At 45.4% G+C, this 16,509-nt stretch overlaps 2 protein-coding genes across 3 annotated transcripts in view; one reads left to right on the top strand and one right to left on the bottom strand.

The window, feature by feature from the left end:
* Positions 1–16,509, top strand: part of LOC311010061 (scavenger receptor cysteine-rich type 1 protein M130-like) — a gene marked incomplete at both ends in the record, with an annotated part of 155,385 nt that overhangs the window by 49,238 nt on the left and 89,638 nt on the right. The gene's annotated exons all lie outside the window — the stretch shown is intronic.
* The window catches only part of LOC311009672 (uncharacterized protein), a 54,319-nt gene that overhangs the window by 20,577 nt on the left and 17,233 nt on the right, over positions 1–16,509 (bottom strand). The gene's annotated exons all lie outside the window — the stretch shown is intronic.

Genomic DNA, 16,509 nt, shown 5'->3' on the forward strand with positions numbered 1-16,509 from the left:
GAGAAAGGAGTCCTCAGTCAGACCTGTGTGGAGGATCAGGTCTGACTGTGTTCATTCTGGATCCACTGTGAGGGAGTGTGTAAAATCAGTGTACTCTTCTTTCATCCTGAATCTCACCTGCTCAGGTAAACCCCTCAGTGACATCATCTATGACCAGTGTTGGGTATAGTTACTTTGGAAAGTAATCAATTAGGTTACAACGTTACCATCAATTAAAAGTAATCAGTTACGTTACAGCGTTACCTGTGAATAAAAGTAACGCGTTAGAGTACTCATGCATTACCAAAAATTAAAAGCCGTTTGCAGCGCCTCGCACATGCTGCAACTTAACTGATACACACAGCCGCCTTTAAACGCACCGAGAAGTTGTGACAATGATGAGTAACGTCAGTCATCCAACCAAATTAACTTTGCAGGATAACAATAAAGACAGTTAGCAATATGCCGCATAGCGCTTTATTAATTAATTTTTTTTTTTATCACACAACATATTAATCAAAATTCACACCTACCCAGCCCAGGTAGCCTATATATGAGCACCAAACAAGATTAGGTAACTCCTGAATTTTTTTCAACCCGAACGCAGTTATGAAAGTGCATAAAGTGTGCTTACTTGTAAACACAATCTGAGGTAAACAGGTAGCAGATTCAGATCCATTTAGAAATTAACGACCAGTCAACGATCTAACAGAGATTTTAACAGCTGGATCTATGTCGAACAAAAATGATAACAGGCCGAATAAAATCGCTCACTGGCACACAGGCAAATGACAAATAGCCTAATAGCCGAACTAAAATACTATTCAAGTGTCACAGGCCTAAATTCACTTTACCATCGTCCACTTACATTTACTCTTGAAAATAGTGATTAAAACGTAGCAGAAGAAGATTTTCGAAACGTCTGTCCGACAGTCGATTTCTCCTGGGAGTAAGAACGAGACTCCACGGGTGCGCTGGAGGGTGTTGGGGTATTGAAGCGCTGACACAGGTAACGTAGGTCTGCAGCAGGCTACAGACGCATCACAGCGCTGCGCCTCCGCTGACACATCCGCAGGTGGCACACTGCTGTCTGACAAAAAGCAGGCTGCAGTCGGGATTTTCCTTTCCATATCCGGAGAAATTCTTAAAATAACGGATTACTTTAAAAAAAAAAATAACTGTTACTGATTGCTTGACGCACGAAACTAACGTGTTACGTTACACAACAAAAGTAATCTCACCTGCTCAGGTAAGCTCCTCAGTGACATCATCTATGACAGCAGTGTTCCCAGTATGTTCCTTCCTCTGTCCCAGTGACAGTCAGTGGTTTCCACTGGACTGAACTGTAAAGTTCTCCAGGACAATGACGTCCTAGAATGTAGAGAAGTGGGCTGGTTTCTGGAAGCTTCAGACCCTCCATAGACTGCTGAGCTTCACCTGGCAGGACACACCTGTCTGTCTGTCTGTCTGTCTGTTTGTCAGACCTGTGACATCACTTCCTGTTTCCACAGCGTATCTTGATCTCATTCTAATATTTAACGCTAGATCGTGGGCTATAAGTCTCATGTTGTGCAATAAAAGTTTTCAAACACATATTTTGTGTTTGATAATAATATTAACCATAACTATAAAGACAATAATAAGGGATATTTATTTAGCACTTATCAAAACAAGTAGTTACATCATTCTTTACGAGGCAGACATCAAAAGAGGAAAGGAGAGAATAAAATGCAACATACACACATTTCCAGATATTTATGAACAAATATGAATAAATCCAAATGAATTCTTAAAAAATATATCAATCTGAACGTGGTCACAAACTACAGGTAGCATCTAACAGGATGTAACTGTTTCTATGACTTCCTGTGACGTCTATGAAGGCTGCTGGAAAGTGTTGGACTGGACGGCAGCTTTTAGGCTCCGCCTCCTGCTGCTGCCGCCTGATCTCGTCTACTTTCCAGGCGAGGAGCAGTTCATCTCCAACGAGCCTCATGTGACCGTTCATCATCTCTGTCTTTACAGACCTGCTGCTGCAGCCAAACATCTCCGTGTCCTCCTCCATGGACGGGGTCTCCGAGGCCCAGCAGCAGGGGTTTCAGGCGTTCAGGGGCTCCACCTTCATCGTCTTCTGCTCCGTCCAGCCACAGTACCCAGGAGGCTCCTTCCAGCTCACCTTCACCTCCTCCAACTCAGCACACAACTACACCCAGCCAGCTGTCAATCACACTGCCCACTTCCTGTTTCCTGCTGCAGAGCCCGCCCACCAGGGACGCTACAGCTGTGTTTATCACATCCATGTTCTTTCTCATAACTTCTCCTCTGAGAGCCGTCTGCTCTCTGTCACTGTCGTAGGTAAGCTGACTGTTCAATTCCTGATTAGCATGACTGAAAGAAGTGAAATGTAATAATATTCTTTTAGATTTAGGTTTAATCCCACAGACACAAAAAGAATGTGGCTGCAGCTGAAAATGAAGCAGAAGAATATTGTGCAAACAGGCAGCCTAAGACATATGGTTTTAATCTGATGCCAGATTGCCAGTCTGCCCATGCTCGGCAATAAACTCCTTTCTGATTCTGATTCTGAACATCGTGTCCCGACGTCAGGCTGCTCCAATCAATGTGCTTCCATATCTATTAGGTGGAGGTTTAGGTTCACTGGCTGTGTTCGAAATGCCATACTAACGTACTGCCTACTACATACTCAACGTGTATGTACTGCATACTGCCTACTAAATGAACATTTGAGTATGCTGTTACCCTCAGACTGTTCACACTGAAGTATACACATCTCATACTACATTTTTTTGTTTTTTTTTAACTTTATTGACATCTCGTCCTCATCTTCTCTCACGTAACCGAATCGATTACGTTAGCGGTTCTAGCTCCCGTTTAATATTAATTACTTATCAAAATTTAAAGCATGATTATTATTACAGTTAATTTAATATTTCTAAATATTTTTTTAGTCAAATTACAATTGTTAAATGTTTTCTACAGTTTATTATATATGCGGGCTCCCACGCTTTCCCTCTTTCTTCCTCTTACCTGAGTAGCTGCCTTCACTCGCCATCAATCGCGACTATTAAGCAGCTTTTATCGATCATTAATCGTCCGTTCATAGATCGTATTATACCTCTGACCACGGAACACCAGCACCTTCACCGCGGAGACGACGCAGGCAATCTGCCCGTCGGAGGAGCTACATTATTCACATACATGGAATTTGGATTTCCCTCTGAAGTAAGTAATATGACTTATCTGGTTTAAATACGTTCCTTTATTATTTGATTATCAATAGATGTGCATATGCATGCATAAACAAATGTAGGCTACATGTAGGCTAATATAAGTGGTTTTAATAGTATCATGCATGAGTTTGGTGTGATAAAAATAAACAAGTACAAGCAAGTGGGATATTAGTGAATCATTTATTAGACAAATAATCCATGTTATAGGTTGCAATACGTGTATGATAAGAATAAATAAGTAGTTTATCAACAAATGAATAGGAAAACATTCAGAATAAATGTAATATCTTGTGTTTTCTGTTACAGGTTGGTGCCAGACGGCCGTACTGCAGGTCAATCCTCATGTTCCCCCGCTGGGCCTCTACTTCGGGAAGGGGATTTAAGGAAGGACTTCTGTCTTTCAAGGCGTTCCACTGAGAACCTCGTCCACTGCTTACTAACAGAACAGATGGGTTCCATGTCCATAGTTCCACGGTGGTGATGGGGGTGGCAGCGATGAAGCCGAGCCACTCCAGCAGTCCTGGGACATCCTCAGAGGCTCCAGCAGTCCTGGGATATCCTCAGAGGCTCCAGCAGTCTTGGGATATCCTCAGAGGCTCCAGCAGTCCTGGTACATCCTCAGAGGCTCCAGCAGTCCTTTGATATCCTCAGAGGCTCCAGCAGTCCTGGGACATCCTCAGGGTCTCCAGCAGTCCTGGGACATCCTCAGAGGCTCGCAGCTGCAGTGTCTGCTCCAAATGTCCAGATCCCTGTGTTGCAGGAACATGATTATTGTTGAGGTTTTATTTGTGTTTATCAGTATGCAGTTTATAAGTAAAACTTCATGGACTCTGATGTTTTAACACATTGTAGATATTACCCAGCAATGCCTTTGCCTGATTATTTATAAGAAAGACAATTTCATCTGGTTTCTTTTATGCTGTAGAGTTCAATACTTTAAACTGCTTCCAACTCACCTTGTATTTCTGCTTGAGGGTCTCCCACTTCTTCTTTGTCCATCCGGCTCCACCTTCCCTCCATCCCATGTTCTTCAATAAACATCCTATATGAAGAACAGCACGTAGAAAAGTGTTACAGTTCATTGATGATTTCTTGCCGACTAAAATAACTGTTAAACAGAACGTTTCAGGTAGACATCTCAGAAAAGCAGTACATCTCCCATCTATATACGCTGGTGTTCAACCTTATATCATTGAGTAGCTAAATATGCACCAGTAGTTGTTAAGCCCTGCATATAAGAATTATAACATTTAAACCACATTTTCTTAAGTGAAGCCTCTCAGAGCAGCATTCCTCCTGCCGGTGAACGTCTCCTCATCGTTCCCTCCACTGAATGAGGCGCTCGGTGTCTGCATCCGTCCCTTTAACGGACAACGGTGCACGGCGTTATTAATCACCGTTAGTAAATATATAACCACAGTTTAACATAAGCACTATATTATTAGTTAACGTCGGTAAAAACGGCACATTTCCGCTTCGCTTACGCTCGCTAACCCCTATGGTAAATTACCGTCAGTAGGCTAGCCGGCTGGCAGGACCTTCGATTCGTAACGTTAACGTACAATTCCAACAACAATAAAGTAACGTTCATTATCAATACGATTTAAAAGTCAGCTGGAAACATAAAAGTCATGTTACAGTATACTTACATGTGTACGCTGTCGCCAGAATCACCGCAGTCGTCCGCCATTATCCAAAACTTTTCAGAAGTCAGAAGAGCCGCAATGCATTTTGGGGAAGTTGAGTAGATTTAGCAAGGTCCGCTGTATACTCAGAAATTCTTGCCAATGCAGTATACATCCGGGCATTTCTCGCGTACACAAATTCACATACTATTGTATGTGAACGCACTACGTACTCAAATTTACGTCACAATTGAGTACGAGTAGGACGTTAGTATGGCATTTCGAACACAGCCACTGTCTTTGTGGAACAGAGGACCCAGAGTGTCCCTCTTCTCAGGCTTAACAAACTCAGAGTTTGAACTAAACCTGCTTTCTGGAATCCAGCCCTGATCTAGTGAACAAAGTGAAACCAGGTCTGTAAATGGTGACAGCAAACAATGGACTGGAGGACAGAATGCCAGGTCCCTCGTTTGTGTTGAATGGCAGCTGTTGGAGTCATGATGAGTCATGTGATGACTGTCCATGTGTTTGATCATCAGATCTGAGACCTGTCATCATCCGAGCGGTCACCGTGCCGCTGATTCTGCTGTCGGCGCAGGTCGGCCTTTACTTCTACTGTAAGGTACTGACACATGTCTGTTGTTGAGAGCACTGACTCAGTCTGTGTTCATTGACCTGGAGAGAGGAGCCATGCAGGAAGTCACATGTCTGTGTGCCGTCACGTCTCTCCAGGCCAGCAGGGGGCAGAGGCCGGGCAGACGGGAGGACGTGGAGCCGGATTACTACAACCTGGGCGTTGGTGCAGCTGAAGGAGGGCCGACTGAACAGGAAGGAGCTCGGGGAGCAGAGTAGCACCTCCAAGGAGCTCCTCTCACATCCACATGGGTTTCTAACACACCGACACCAGCTCATGTTCATACGCATGTTCCTCTGGAAATATGACTCATCACATTTCTACTATATTGTTATTACTCTGGACATGAAAAGATGTCCATGTTGAAGTGGGGGGTTTGGAGCTAGGTGCTATCTCTGAAGCGTGAGGATCTGCTGGTGATGCTTCTGTACCTCTTCCCTGATGGTAAAAGAGTGAACAGGTGATGTGCTGGGTGGGAGGGGTCAGTGGGGATGTTTCTAGCCTTCCTGATGATTCTGGTGTCATAGTGTGAGGCGATGGTAGGCAGACTGCAGCCAATGGCCTTGGAGGCTCTGTGCACTACTTTCTCTCTGTTGCTAACCCAAATGTCCTCAGCTGACAGAGGAAGTGGAGTCTCTGCTGGGCTTTGCTGACAATGACACTGATGTTCAGGTCCCATGAGAGGGACTGGTGTATGGTGGGACCTAAGAAGCAGAAGGAGGAGACCCTCTCAACAAGCTGGCCATCGATGGAGAGGGGGAGGTGTTGGGCTGCCTTCTTTCTGAGGTCAACCATCAGCTCCTTGCTTGTAGATGTATTGATGATGAGGTTGTTGTCTTGGCACCACCTCACCAGCTGTTCTCCTTCACCCTGGTAAGCACCCTGCCGCTTTCCTGATGTTTTGACGGTGGAGCAGCCTTCTGACATCATGCTCTGAGATTGAAAAAGGGGGGACCAGCCAACCTAGGGTGGGGAGACTGAGAGAGCTGGTCTGAGCTTCACTGGACTCCAATCTACAGTAGAAATGACACAATTACAATCCCATCTCCACATTAATAACCTGTTTGAGCCCCTCCACTGAAACAACCCTCGTCAAAGTCCTCAATGACCTCCTCACCTCTGCTGACACAGGTTCCCTCAATATCCTCACCCTCCTCGATCTGAGCGCAGCCTTCGATACCGTGAGCCCTAACATTCTGCTCTCCAGGCTCCAAGACGTCAGTATGGAAGGTACCGCACTCAGCTGGCTCCAGTCATACCTCTCCAACAGATCCCACTTTATTTCCCTCCATAACCACACCTCTTCCTCAGCCACAGTCACACAGGGTGTTCCCCAGGGATCTGTACTCTGCCCCCTCCTCTTCATCATCTCCATCCTCATTCATGCCTTCATTTCCTCCCGTCTGGATGACTGTAACTCATTCCTCCACGGCATCAACTCCAGCTCCACAAACAGACTCCAACTGGTCCAGAACGCAGCCGCACGTCTCATCAGCCCAGTCCTAAAGAACCTCCACTGGCTTCCCATCTCCCACCGCATCCCCTCCAAAATCCTGGTCCTCAACTAGAAGGCACACCCCCATCTGACCCCCCCTCATCTCCCTGACCTCATCCCCCCTACCAACCCTCGCGGGCCCTCAGATCCACATCAGCCGGTCTCCTCTCAATCCACAAATCCAACCTCCGCAGCTTCAGGGACAGAGCCTTCTCCAGGGCAGCTCCCAGGCTCTGGGACTCCCTTCCCCAAACCATCAGTGATTCTGAGTCCCTCACCATATTCCAGTCCCGCCTCCAAACCCACTTTCTTTCATTGTTTTGTCTGATGGTCTGTTTATCTCTTGTCTGTAAAGCGTCTTTGGGTTCAGAAGAGCGTGATATAAATTGAATGTGTTATTATTATTATTAGAAATCCTTCAGCCTCTCAGGAAGGGGGGCTCACATGATGCTTGGTCCTGTAGTTAGTGATTGTGTGCCGGCCCTGCCAAACCCCCTTAAAGTCATGGACTTGGAGCTTGTTTTCAGGTGTGACTCTAGAAGTGGCTTCAGTTGTTTGAGCTGCCTTTTGAAGTTGCTATTTAAGGAGTTTGTATTGGTCTTTGTCACCACATTGAAATGCAGCATTTGTCTCACTGCATAGGTGCCTTACTTCCTTGTTGAAGCGAGGCTTGTTGTTGCTATGGTAATAGGTTTCTTCATGGAGACGTGGTTGAAATCTCCCAGCACCAGGACTGCAGAGTCCTGTTGGAGGTCCCAGAGACCGTTTTCACACCGACTTCATCTGTTAGTCACATGTCATGACTTCACGTCATGACATGTGACTAACAGATGTCATGACGTGAAGTCATGACATGTGACTAACAGATGTCATGTCATGTCATCTGTTAGTCACATGTCATGACTTCACGTCATGACTTCACGTCAGCGCCCCCTTGTGGTTCACATGGCTCATTGTTGTTGTGAAGTCGATTTGGGCAGCAGGACACATTTAGCTGAAGAGAATCCCAATGAACAGCTTATTTTTGTGATGAACCAATTTTCATATTTCATAAGAATTCTGCTTCATTTTGTACATAAAGTGTTGACTTAATGTTGTACTTTATAAACAAGTACTTGATTTTGTATTTCAGGATTTTACTCTTATTAATCATTTTGCTCATTTCATAACAATTGTACTTGATTTTGCTATTTTGTCATAAGTTTTGAGGTCATTTGACTTAGTTTAAGGAATGTTGTTTATCGTGACTTTTTATTCATGACGATGTTTTATATGATGAGAAGAGAAAGCAAAAAGCCAAAATGAAACAAAAATACCAAAAACTAACAAATATGAGGCCATGGGATGATCAGTAAATCCAAGGTAAATTTCAAAATAAAAGTCTGTATATAGAATAATGATGAAGCATCTGTCTCAGGGAGTTTGCTCATTTTTGTACTGAACAGATTTTGATGAGAAATATGGTCATAACTAAGCAAACAATCTGAATAAACATAAGAAACATATGCAGCAGGTCGATGCAGTTGAAGTAGTACATTGAAATCTTGACTTTGTATATTTGTTTTGGAATTACAATCGACCACAAATCTCTCATTTCATATTTCTTTGTTCCATTTTATGCCTATATTTGATTTCTAGACTATTTCATGTGGTACGTTGTGGTTTTGAAGTGCTGTGATTTAGTTTAGGACACATTTAAGGAGCTTTGTTGGAGGAGCCTGAGATCTGTTCAGCGTGTTGGTTTGTTTGAGATTTGTGAAGACAGACTAAAGAGAAGACAGACTACGACGTGCCGTTCACTATTTATTCACAATTCTATCATGAAGTCAAAGCAAGAGCTCAAGGACTGTTTGTGTTTGGAAAATGCTGGTGCATGGCAGTGATAGTAGTCCCAGTGTTTGGACTTAAAACCAGATGCATGAATCACCCAGGTGTTCATGCGGATGGTAATCTATGGTCCAGTGAACTAGCAGTGCTAGCAGGCTCAGTGTAACGGTAAGGCTCACATCATCAACAGTGTTCCAGTCAATAGAACGGAACAAAGCTCTCCATAGTACAAGAATAACATGGAACAGGGCTCTTAGTGGTGAAGTCCAACATGGAGGAATCCTCACATCCAACGACTGCTCCTCTGGAATCTTTGTGCAAATGAAAATAAATACATATATATTACATCATGTGATGTATCTGTCTGTTTTTTCACGTTACACACTCTGAAATGAACGACTACATGTTGCCACATTTAGCTCCTAACGGTTAAAAAAGTGGTGAGTATTTTAAAGTCACTTTTTACCATATTTACAGCAATATTTGTGAACTTTGTCATATTGTTTGTTTTTGTGTTCCAGCTGAGAGCAAACAGCTGACGAGTTGGCAGAGAGCATTCTGGGACCAAACAGTTCCTCCAATCAAAAGTCCAAAGTCTGTCTCCGTTTCCGATTGGTCTCTTTAATGTTGTAAAGAAATGTTTGACTCCAACGTGTCAAATCATTGTTCTCAATCACTTTGCCAGTTTTTAAATTCAAGTAGTTTCACGTCATCATGTGATCAGTCTTGGACCACTTTAAGTGGTATCTATCATTTATAAATATAATATTAAAGAATAAAAAATGGCAGTAATAAGATAAAGAGACACTGGTGATGGTATTTTCAGTTTACTGAGATGGGGTCCGACTCCCTGTGGTCTCCTGCTTATTATTATTGTTATCATTATTGTTATTATCGCCATATATAGTGTCTAATATGTGTGCGATGGTCCACAGGACTGTAGTTGAAACAGTGATTGACTTTAGAATGATCCTGTATGGATCCGTCAGTCTGCACTTCATGTCAGCACAACCGTATGAAAGCATCCCATAAAGGTCACATGTTGCCATGACAACACGGAGAAACACGTGTGTTTTCTCCAACGTTTCACCGGACTGAATATGGAGAAGACAACATGGCGTCTGAAGCCGGTGGCCGCACGTATTCCTGTGAGGCCGAGGAGAGGACGTTCAGACTTGGCCTTGGACGCTAACAAACGGACCGGAAGCAGCGGAAGGTAAACAAGACGTTGTACTTCTCTGCGGGGTTCTTTCCGTTAACTCGTCACACGCTTCTATTAACGACGGTTCAACACGTAGTGATGGAGAAACCGAAGCTTTGTGAACCACTGAATCAATACGGAGCAATGTGTGGAAACGTTCATTGTATGGATCCAGTTAAATATGGCGACATCTGCTGGCCAATGTTTGACATTACATGGAACGAGTTAAAGGGATAGTTCGGAATTTTGGACATAAGACCTATTTTCCAAGTCAGCCGGTGTGTTCGAGACGTCTGGAGACGTTTTCAAGAAATTTCATTCAGTTCTTCTAGTTGCCGAGTTAGCTTGTGCTATGGCTAGCGCAAGTCAATCATTCAAGTTAGCATGGCATTAAAAACACTCATACCGACTCCACAGTGCACCCGAGGCAAATCAATTGTAACGGCAGACTATCGATGTACATATCTGTGTTGATAGAATGTTTGAAATAAAACCAACCTTGCATTTTGATATAACCTAGCACTTATAAGTTACCGGTTCTATAATAGTTTGTTTACCTGCTGTCATTGCTACAGACGCAGAGTAGCCTGCAGTGCTAGTTTCTTCAATCTCACAGAAATGGCCACTTTTGGAGAATATACTGAAACTTTTGAAGACTCTGATGAGGAGTTTTTTTCCATCCAAACCCAACCGTACCTGTACGAGCCTGAATATACAGAGGAAGAATTGCGCGAGAGGGATGCTCAAAGGGTAGAACGCGAGCGTCTGTGGAGACCGAGATAGAGCTGAGAACCGGGACCGAACAAACGGAGACTGGTGGTGCGAGGAGAGAATCCCCGCAACGCGTCCAAGGGTTTGCGGTTCTCCAGACGGAGCAGAGGTTCGGGTTCACGGTGCGTAATTGTGGGTTGGCTGGGCCATGGGCTGCCCGGTGTTTGGGTGAGGTCCAAGGGCTTTTCACCCAGGACTGAGGGCACGAGGCCCGACTGTTCAGCATAAGTCAGGTCTCTATTTAGCGGAGGCATTCCCCGCAACGCGTCCGAGGGTTTACGGGTCTAAGGATGGAGCAGAGGTCCGGGTTTGCGGTGCGTAATTGTGGGTTTGCATGGCCGTGGGCTGCCCGGTGTTTCAGTGAGCTCCAAGGGCTTTTCAGACAGCCTTGGGGGCATAAGTGCTGACAAATCGGCGATGTTTAGGTGCAGGGCTGTAAACTAGCGGTCGCCACTCGCCAAATGCGACTAAAATATTCCCCTGGCGACTTAATTTTGGAGGGATACATGCCACTTGGGCGGGTAAATGTTTGTCCCGATGGTCGTGCTCTTGCAATAAATTATGCATGATATTACAAAACATTGTAGTAGCTGTAAACTGATCAATTATGACGGTAGCAAACGTCAAGCTAAACCGGTGATTTGTTGTGTGTCACACTGAAGTAGCTCCCCCGCTGTAGAAAATAGTTCTCCCGAAGCAACGTAGCGTGCGCGTCACCGCTCTTTAAAAGTTTGGCGCAGTGAGTGACGCCTGGTTCACACCTGGTTCACAAAATTGCCAAAATAAAAGCAATTTTCAAAATAAAATACCGCGATTGACAAATGCGATCATATTTGTGTATCTCAACTCGCACTGGGAAACAGGAAGAGACAATACATTTAATAAATGTGAAGAGCAGATAAACAAATATGCGTATTTCAACGGTATATCCTCTCTCTCTCTCTCTCTTTGCAATGTTTGAGATGAAATGAATGAAATTCAATTAATAATATAGTATTTCTAGATAATACTTTGGCCTCTTTTTTAAGCATGTACTCCTCTATAATACTGTTATCTCAATGAAAAGTACTGAAACAGATGTATATGTAACAAAAAGAGGCAATTTATTATTTGGCCGGTAAAAAATTTACTTGGCCGGTAGAATTCCCCTTGGCAGGTGAGCCAAAAAGTTAGTTAACAGCCCTGTTTAGGTGTGTATTTACCGGCTGGATTCCGAGCAGCGCGTCTTAGAGTTTTGAGTCCGACGGAGCAAAGTAAAATTCTGCTGCTGCTGAGAAACTAGTCCCTCAAAAATTGGATGATTCATGCGATGCAAGGTTAGTTTTGTTTCAAATATTATTCTATCAACACAGATATGTACATCGACAGTCTAGTGTTTTAATTGATTTGCATCGGGTGCACTGTGGAGTCGGTATGAGTGTTTTTAATTCCATGCTAGCTAGAACGATTGCTCTAGCCATAGCACAAGCGAACTCGGCAACTAGAAGAACTGAATGAAATTTCTTGAAAACGTCTCCAGACGTCTCGAACACACCGGCTCACTTGGAAAATATTAAAATTCCGAACTATCCCTTTAAAGATGCATTAACAGTAAGGCCCTGTTCTGTATGTGTGACCTTGTTGATTTTGCTCTGCTGCTATGAACTTAGACGAGACCGGTGGGATGGACCACTGGACTTGTTTATTGCTGCAACTGAAACATGGGAACAACACACAACCAGCGTGTCAATGAAAGATGTCAGTCTGTTCCTCGAACCACAGCGTGACGTTACTCGCTTCTGCACAGTGATCGTATAGTGATAACATTTTTTAGCATACTTGAAAATAAAATATAAAACACAAAAGATCATAATGGCCTGCATTTGTAACAGGTTGTAAATAGTCTGTGTTATGGGTATAGGTTTGTGTGTGTGTTGCTGCCTCTGTTCCTTGCCCAGGTACCGTGGTGCGCTGCTGACGTCATCACGTCACCCTTCGTCATCCTCGTCATCTCACGTCCGTGCCGGAAGCCGGAAGCCAGGACGCTGTAAAAGCCGGCTGGAGGGGCAGATCTTCGGGCGGCAGTCTGCATGTGGCTGTTGGCCCCTCGCCGTGTTTCTTCGTTTTCCTTTGTCGTTGGTTGGGGGTTAGGATTTAGCTTTGGTTGTTACTGTTTTGGTTTGGGGATTGTTTTTCCCCCGGGTTTGTTTGTGCTTTCCTTTTAGTTTATGGGTGGCGTTCCTTTTTTGTACTTCGTTGCTCCTTTTGTTTTGTTATTGGTTTAACGCCACCCGTTACGCCCCCCAGTTACTCTGTTACATTATTGTTTACCCAATAAATCCACTTATCATTGCTCTTGGTTCCCTGCGCACTCTTTTGTTACTGCTCCCTCACCCCTAGACACAAGGGGGGTTGTAACAAATTGGGGGCTCGTCCGGGATATTTGTAAACCTTTTGAAGTAGTCCGAGTTATTGTGTGCAGGCTAGCGTAGCGTAGCGTAATGTTATGCCACGTTTTGTTTTGGCTCAGTTTGTAAGAAATCCCACACTTGATCAGATCGAAGTCTGTACGCGGAAGAATCTAGTGGCCATTGCGAGGCATTTCGGCTTCTCGGTAGTGACAACAGCGGTAAAAACGGAGCTGAAAAGGCAGGTCATGAGCAAACTTGTGGAGATGGAAGTTTTGCCTCCGGTAGCTCCAGTGCAGGCGGATGGCGCCCTGAAACTGGGTAGCCAGGGGAGTCCCCCACGTGCAGCGGCTGGCGAGGTTAAGGGGCAAGGTGCCCTGGGCGTTGACTTGGAGGAAGGTGCGCGGGGCAAAACGCCATTCACTCTTCCTCGGTATGATCCCTTGTCTCCGGGGTCTTCGGGTGGGCGAGACGAGGCACGGGTGAAAGTCCGTTTGGCTCGTCTTCAGCTGGAGTCCGAGGAGCAGGCCCGCCAGGCCGACCGTGAGTTCCGCCTGCAAGTCAAAAAAATGGAAATCGAAGCTGACAAGGCCGTCAGGCTGAGGAAGCTTGAGCTCGATGCCCAAGGGCAGGCTCAGAGTGTGTCAGCGCCGGTAGGCATGCCATCCACATCTCCCAGTTTGTCTCGTAACCATTTTGACATCAGTAAACATGTGGCGTTGGTGCCACCCTTTCGAGAAGCCGAGGTGGACTCTTACTTTAACACATTTGAGCGCTTGGCCATTGCTTTGAAGTGGCCCGATGACGTGTGGCCACTGTTGTTACAATGTAAATTGCATGGGAAAGCCCAAGAGGTGGTTTCGGCGCTCTCTCTTGAGGATAGTTTGAGGTACGACACAGTAAAAGAGGCCATTCTGCGAGCATACGAATTAGTACCTGAGGCGTATAGACAAAAGTTTCGGGGTCACCGAAAAAACCCCTCACAGACATATGTAGAGTTTGCACGAGATAAAGCAACATTGTTTGATAAATGGTGCTCCGCCTGTAAAATTAGAGATTTTGTAGAGCTGCGAGAGCTTGTGTTAATAGAGGAATTTAAAAAGAGTTTGCCAGATCGTGTAGTAGTTTATCTGAATGAACAGAAAGTGAAGGTGTTATCGGCTGCAGCAGTTCTGGCCGATGAATATGTCCTTACTCACAAGGTTGTATATCCTTCTTCTCCTTCTCCAGGCCCAGATCGTTCGCGTCCGGCTCCCTCGTTCCAGGGTCAGGGGAACCGAGCTCGCCCCAGCGTCACGGAGGAGAGAGAGTGTTTTTATTGTCACAAACCGGGGCACGTCATTGCAAATTGCATGATGTTAAAAAGAAAGGAGCAGTCGCATCCGGCGTCGATGGTGCGACCTCCAAAAGGTGTTGGTTTGATAAAAGTAACTCCTCCACAGAGGGTCGATCCAGCACCGAGCGGCACCGGACCTGATCCGTGTTTCCAGCCGTTCATTTTTGATGGGTTAGTATCTCTTCCCGGAGACCCAGGGGAGAAACAGCCCGTACAGATTCTGCGCGACACAGGTGGGTCTCAGTCAGTTATTCTTGCCAGCGCGTTGCCGTTTTCTGAAAAGTCTGCTTGTGGCTACAGTGTAATTCTCAGTGGCATTGAAATGGGCTACGTCCCGCAGCCACTGCATTTTGTGCGCGTTGAATCCAAACTAGTCACTGGCGTGTTTGCTGTAGCCATTTGTCCTGCGTTACCTATTCGTGGCGTTACCATGTTGTTGGGGAATGACATTGCTGGAGGTAAAGTAACTCCTTCCCTCGAGGTTTTGGACACGGCGCCCCGCATTAGTTCCCGGCCGGATGATGCGGTGCAGCCGGAGTTCCCCTCATGCGTAATTACGCGCGCTCAGTCCCGGAGACGCGCCGCGGAATGTAAAGGTTCCAACTCTGCCAATGTTGATTTAACTGACTCTGTGTTTGTAAAACTCTTTTCAGAGGATGCGGTTCCGGATCCAGCACTAGCTGCTGATTCTCCTGCATCAACTACAGTGACGAAAGTACCCAGTACTCGCTCCTCGACCAGCACACAGGTGCCTATTACGCGAGAGAAATTAATCACAGCCCAAAAGTCTGACGCGAGTCTTGTGAAATGTTTTGCGTCTGTGGAGAAAGTGGATACTCCTAAGCTGGGTTCCACTACGTTTTTCATTGACAATGGTGTTCTGATGCGTCGGTGGTCGCCGTCATCAGAGGAAGAATTTGACTGTGGGGTGGTGGATCAAATTGTGGTTCCCTCTGTTTATCGAGACCAAATTTTGAGCTTAGCACATGAGAGTCCTTGGGCAGGTCATTTGGGTGTAAATAAGACCTATAACCTAGCCCTGAGACATTTTTTCTGGCCCGGTCAAAAATCAGATGTGGTTAATCATTGTCGCAGCTGTCACACGTGTCAGGTGGTGGGGAAGCCGAATCAGGTGATTCCGCCGGCTCCCTTGCGACCAATTCCTGCCGTGGGAGAACCGTTTGAAAGAGTCCTGGTAGACTGCGTGGGTCCGTTACCCAGAACAAAATCCGGTCATCAGTATTTACTGACTATAATGTGTGCGTCGACTCGGTTTCCTGAGGCTGTGCCACTGCGTAAGATTACAGCCAGTGTTGTTGCAAAGGCTTTAACCAAGTTTTTTGCTACGTTCGGTTTACCAAAAACAGTACAGACTGATCAAGGCACAAATTTCCAGTCTAAATTGTTTAAACAAGTGCTCCACTCGTTGGGGATCAGGCACGTTGTCTCGAGCGCGTATCATCCCGAATCGCAGGGTGCGCTTGAGCGGTGGCACCAGACACTCAAGTCCATGCTGCGTAAATACTGCTTGGACACGGGCAGAGGTTGGGATGAAGGCGTCCCCTTTGTCCTTTTTGCTGCTCGCGACGCAGTACAAGAGTCTTTGGGGTTTAGTCCTGCAGAGCTGGTGTTCGGGCACACCATGCGCAGTCCGTTAAAGGTGCTAAAAGAGAAGCTATTGTCTACTGAAGCGTCTCCAAATGTGAACGTGTTAGATTTTGTCTGTAAATTCCGTGAACGGTTACATCAGGCTCGTTCGGTGGCGCACAGTGCCCTCGGTGGCTCGCAAGAAAAAATGAAAAAGCAATTTGATCGTTCGGCTGTCGCTCGGAACTTTAATATTAATGACAGTGTTCTTGTTCTGCTCCCGTTGCCGGGTTGTTCTTTGTCAGCGCGTTTTTCTGGTCCCTATAAAGTTTTGAAACAATTGAGTGAGACGGACTATGTGATCGGTACGCCAGACCGGCGGCGGAAAACTCGCGTGTGTCATATAAACATGTTGA

Source organism: Eutrigla gurnardus, assembly GCF_963514095.1.
Source record: "Eutrigla gurnardus genome assembly, chromosome: 24".
Taxonomy (NCBI): domain Eukaryota; kingdom Metazoa; phylum Chordata; class Actinopteri; order Perciformes; family Triglidae; genus Eutrigla; species Eutrigla gurnardus.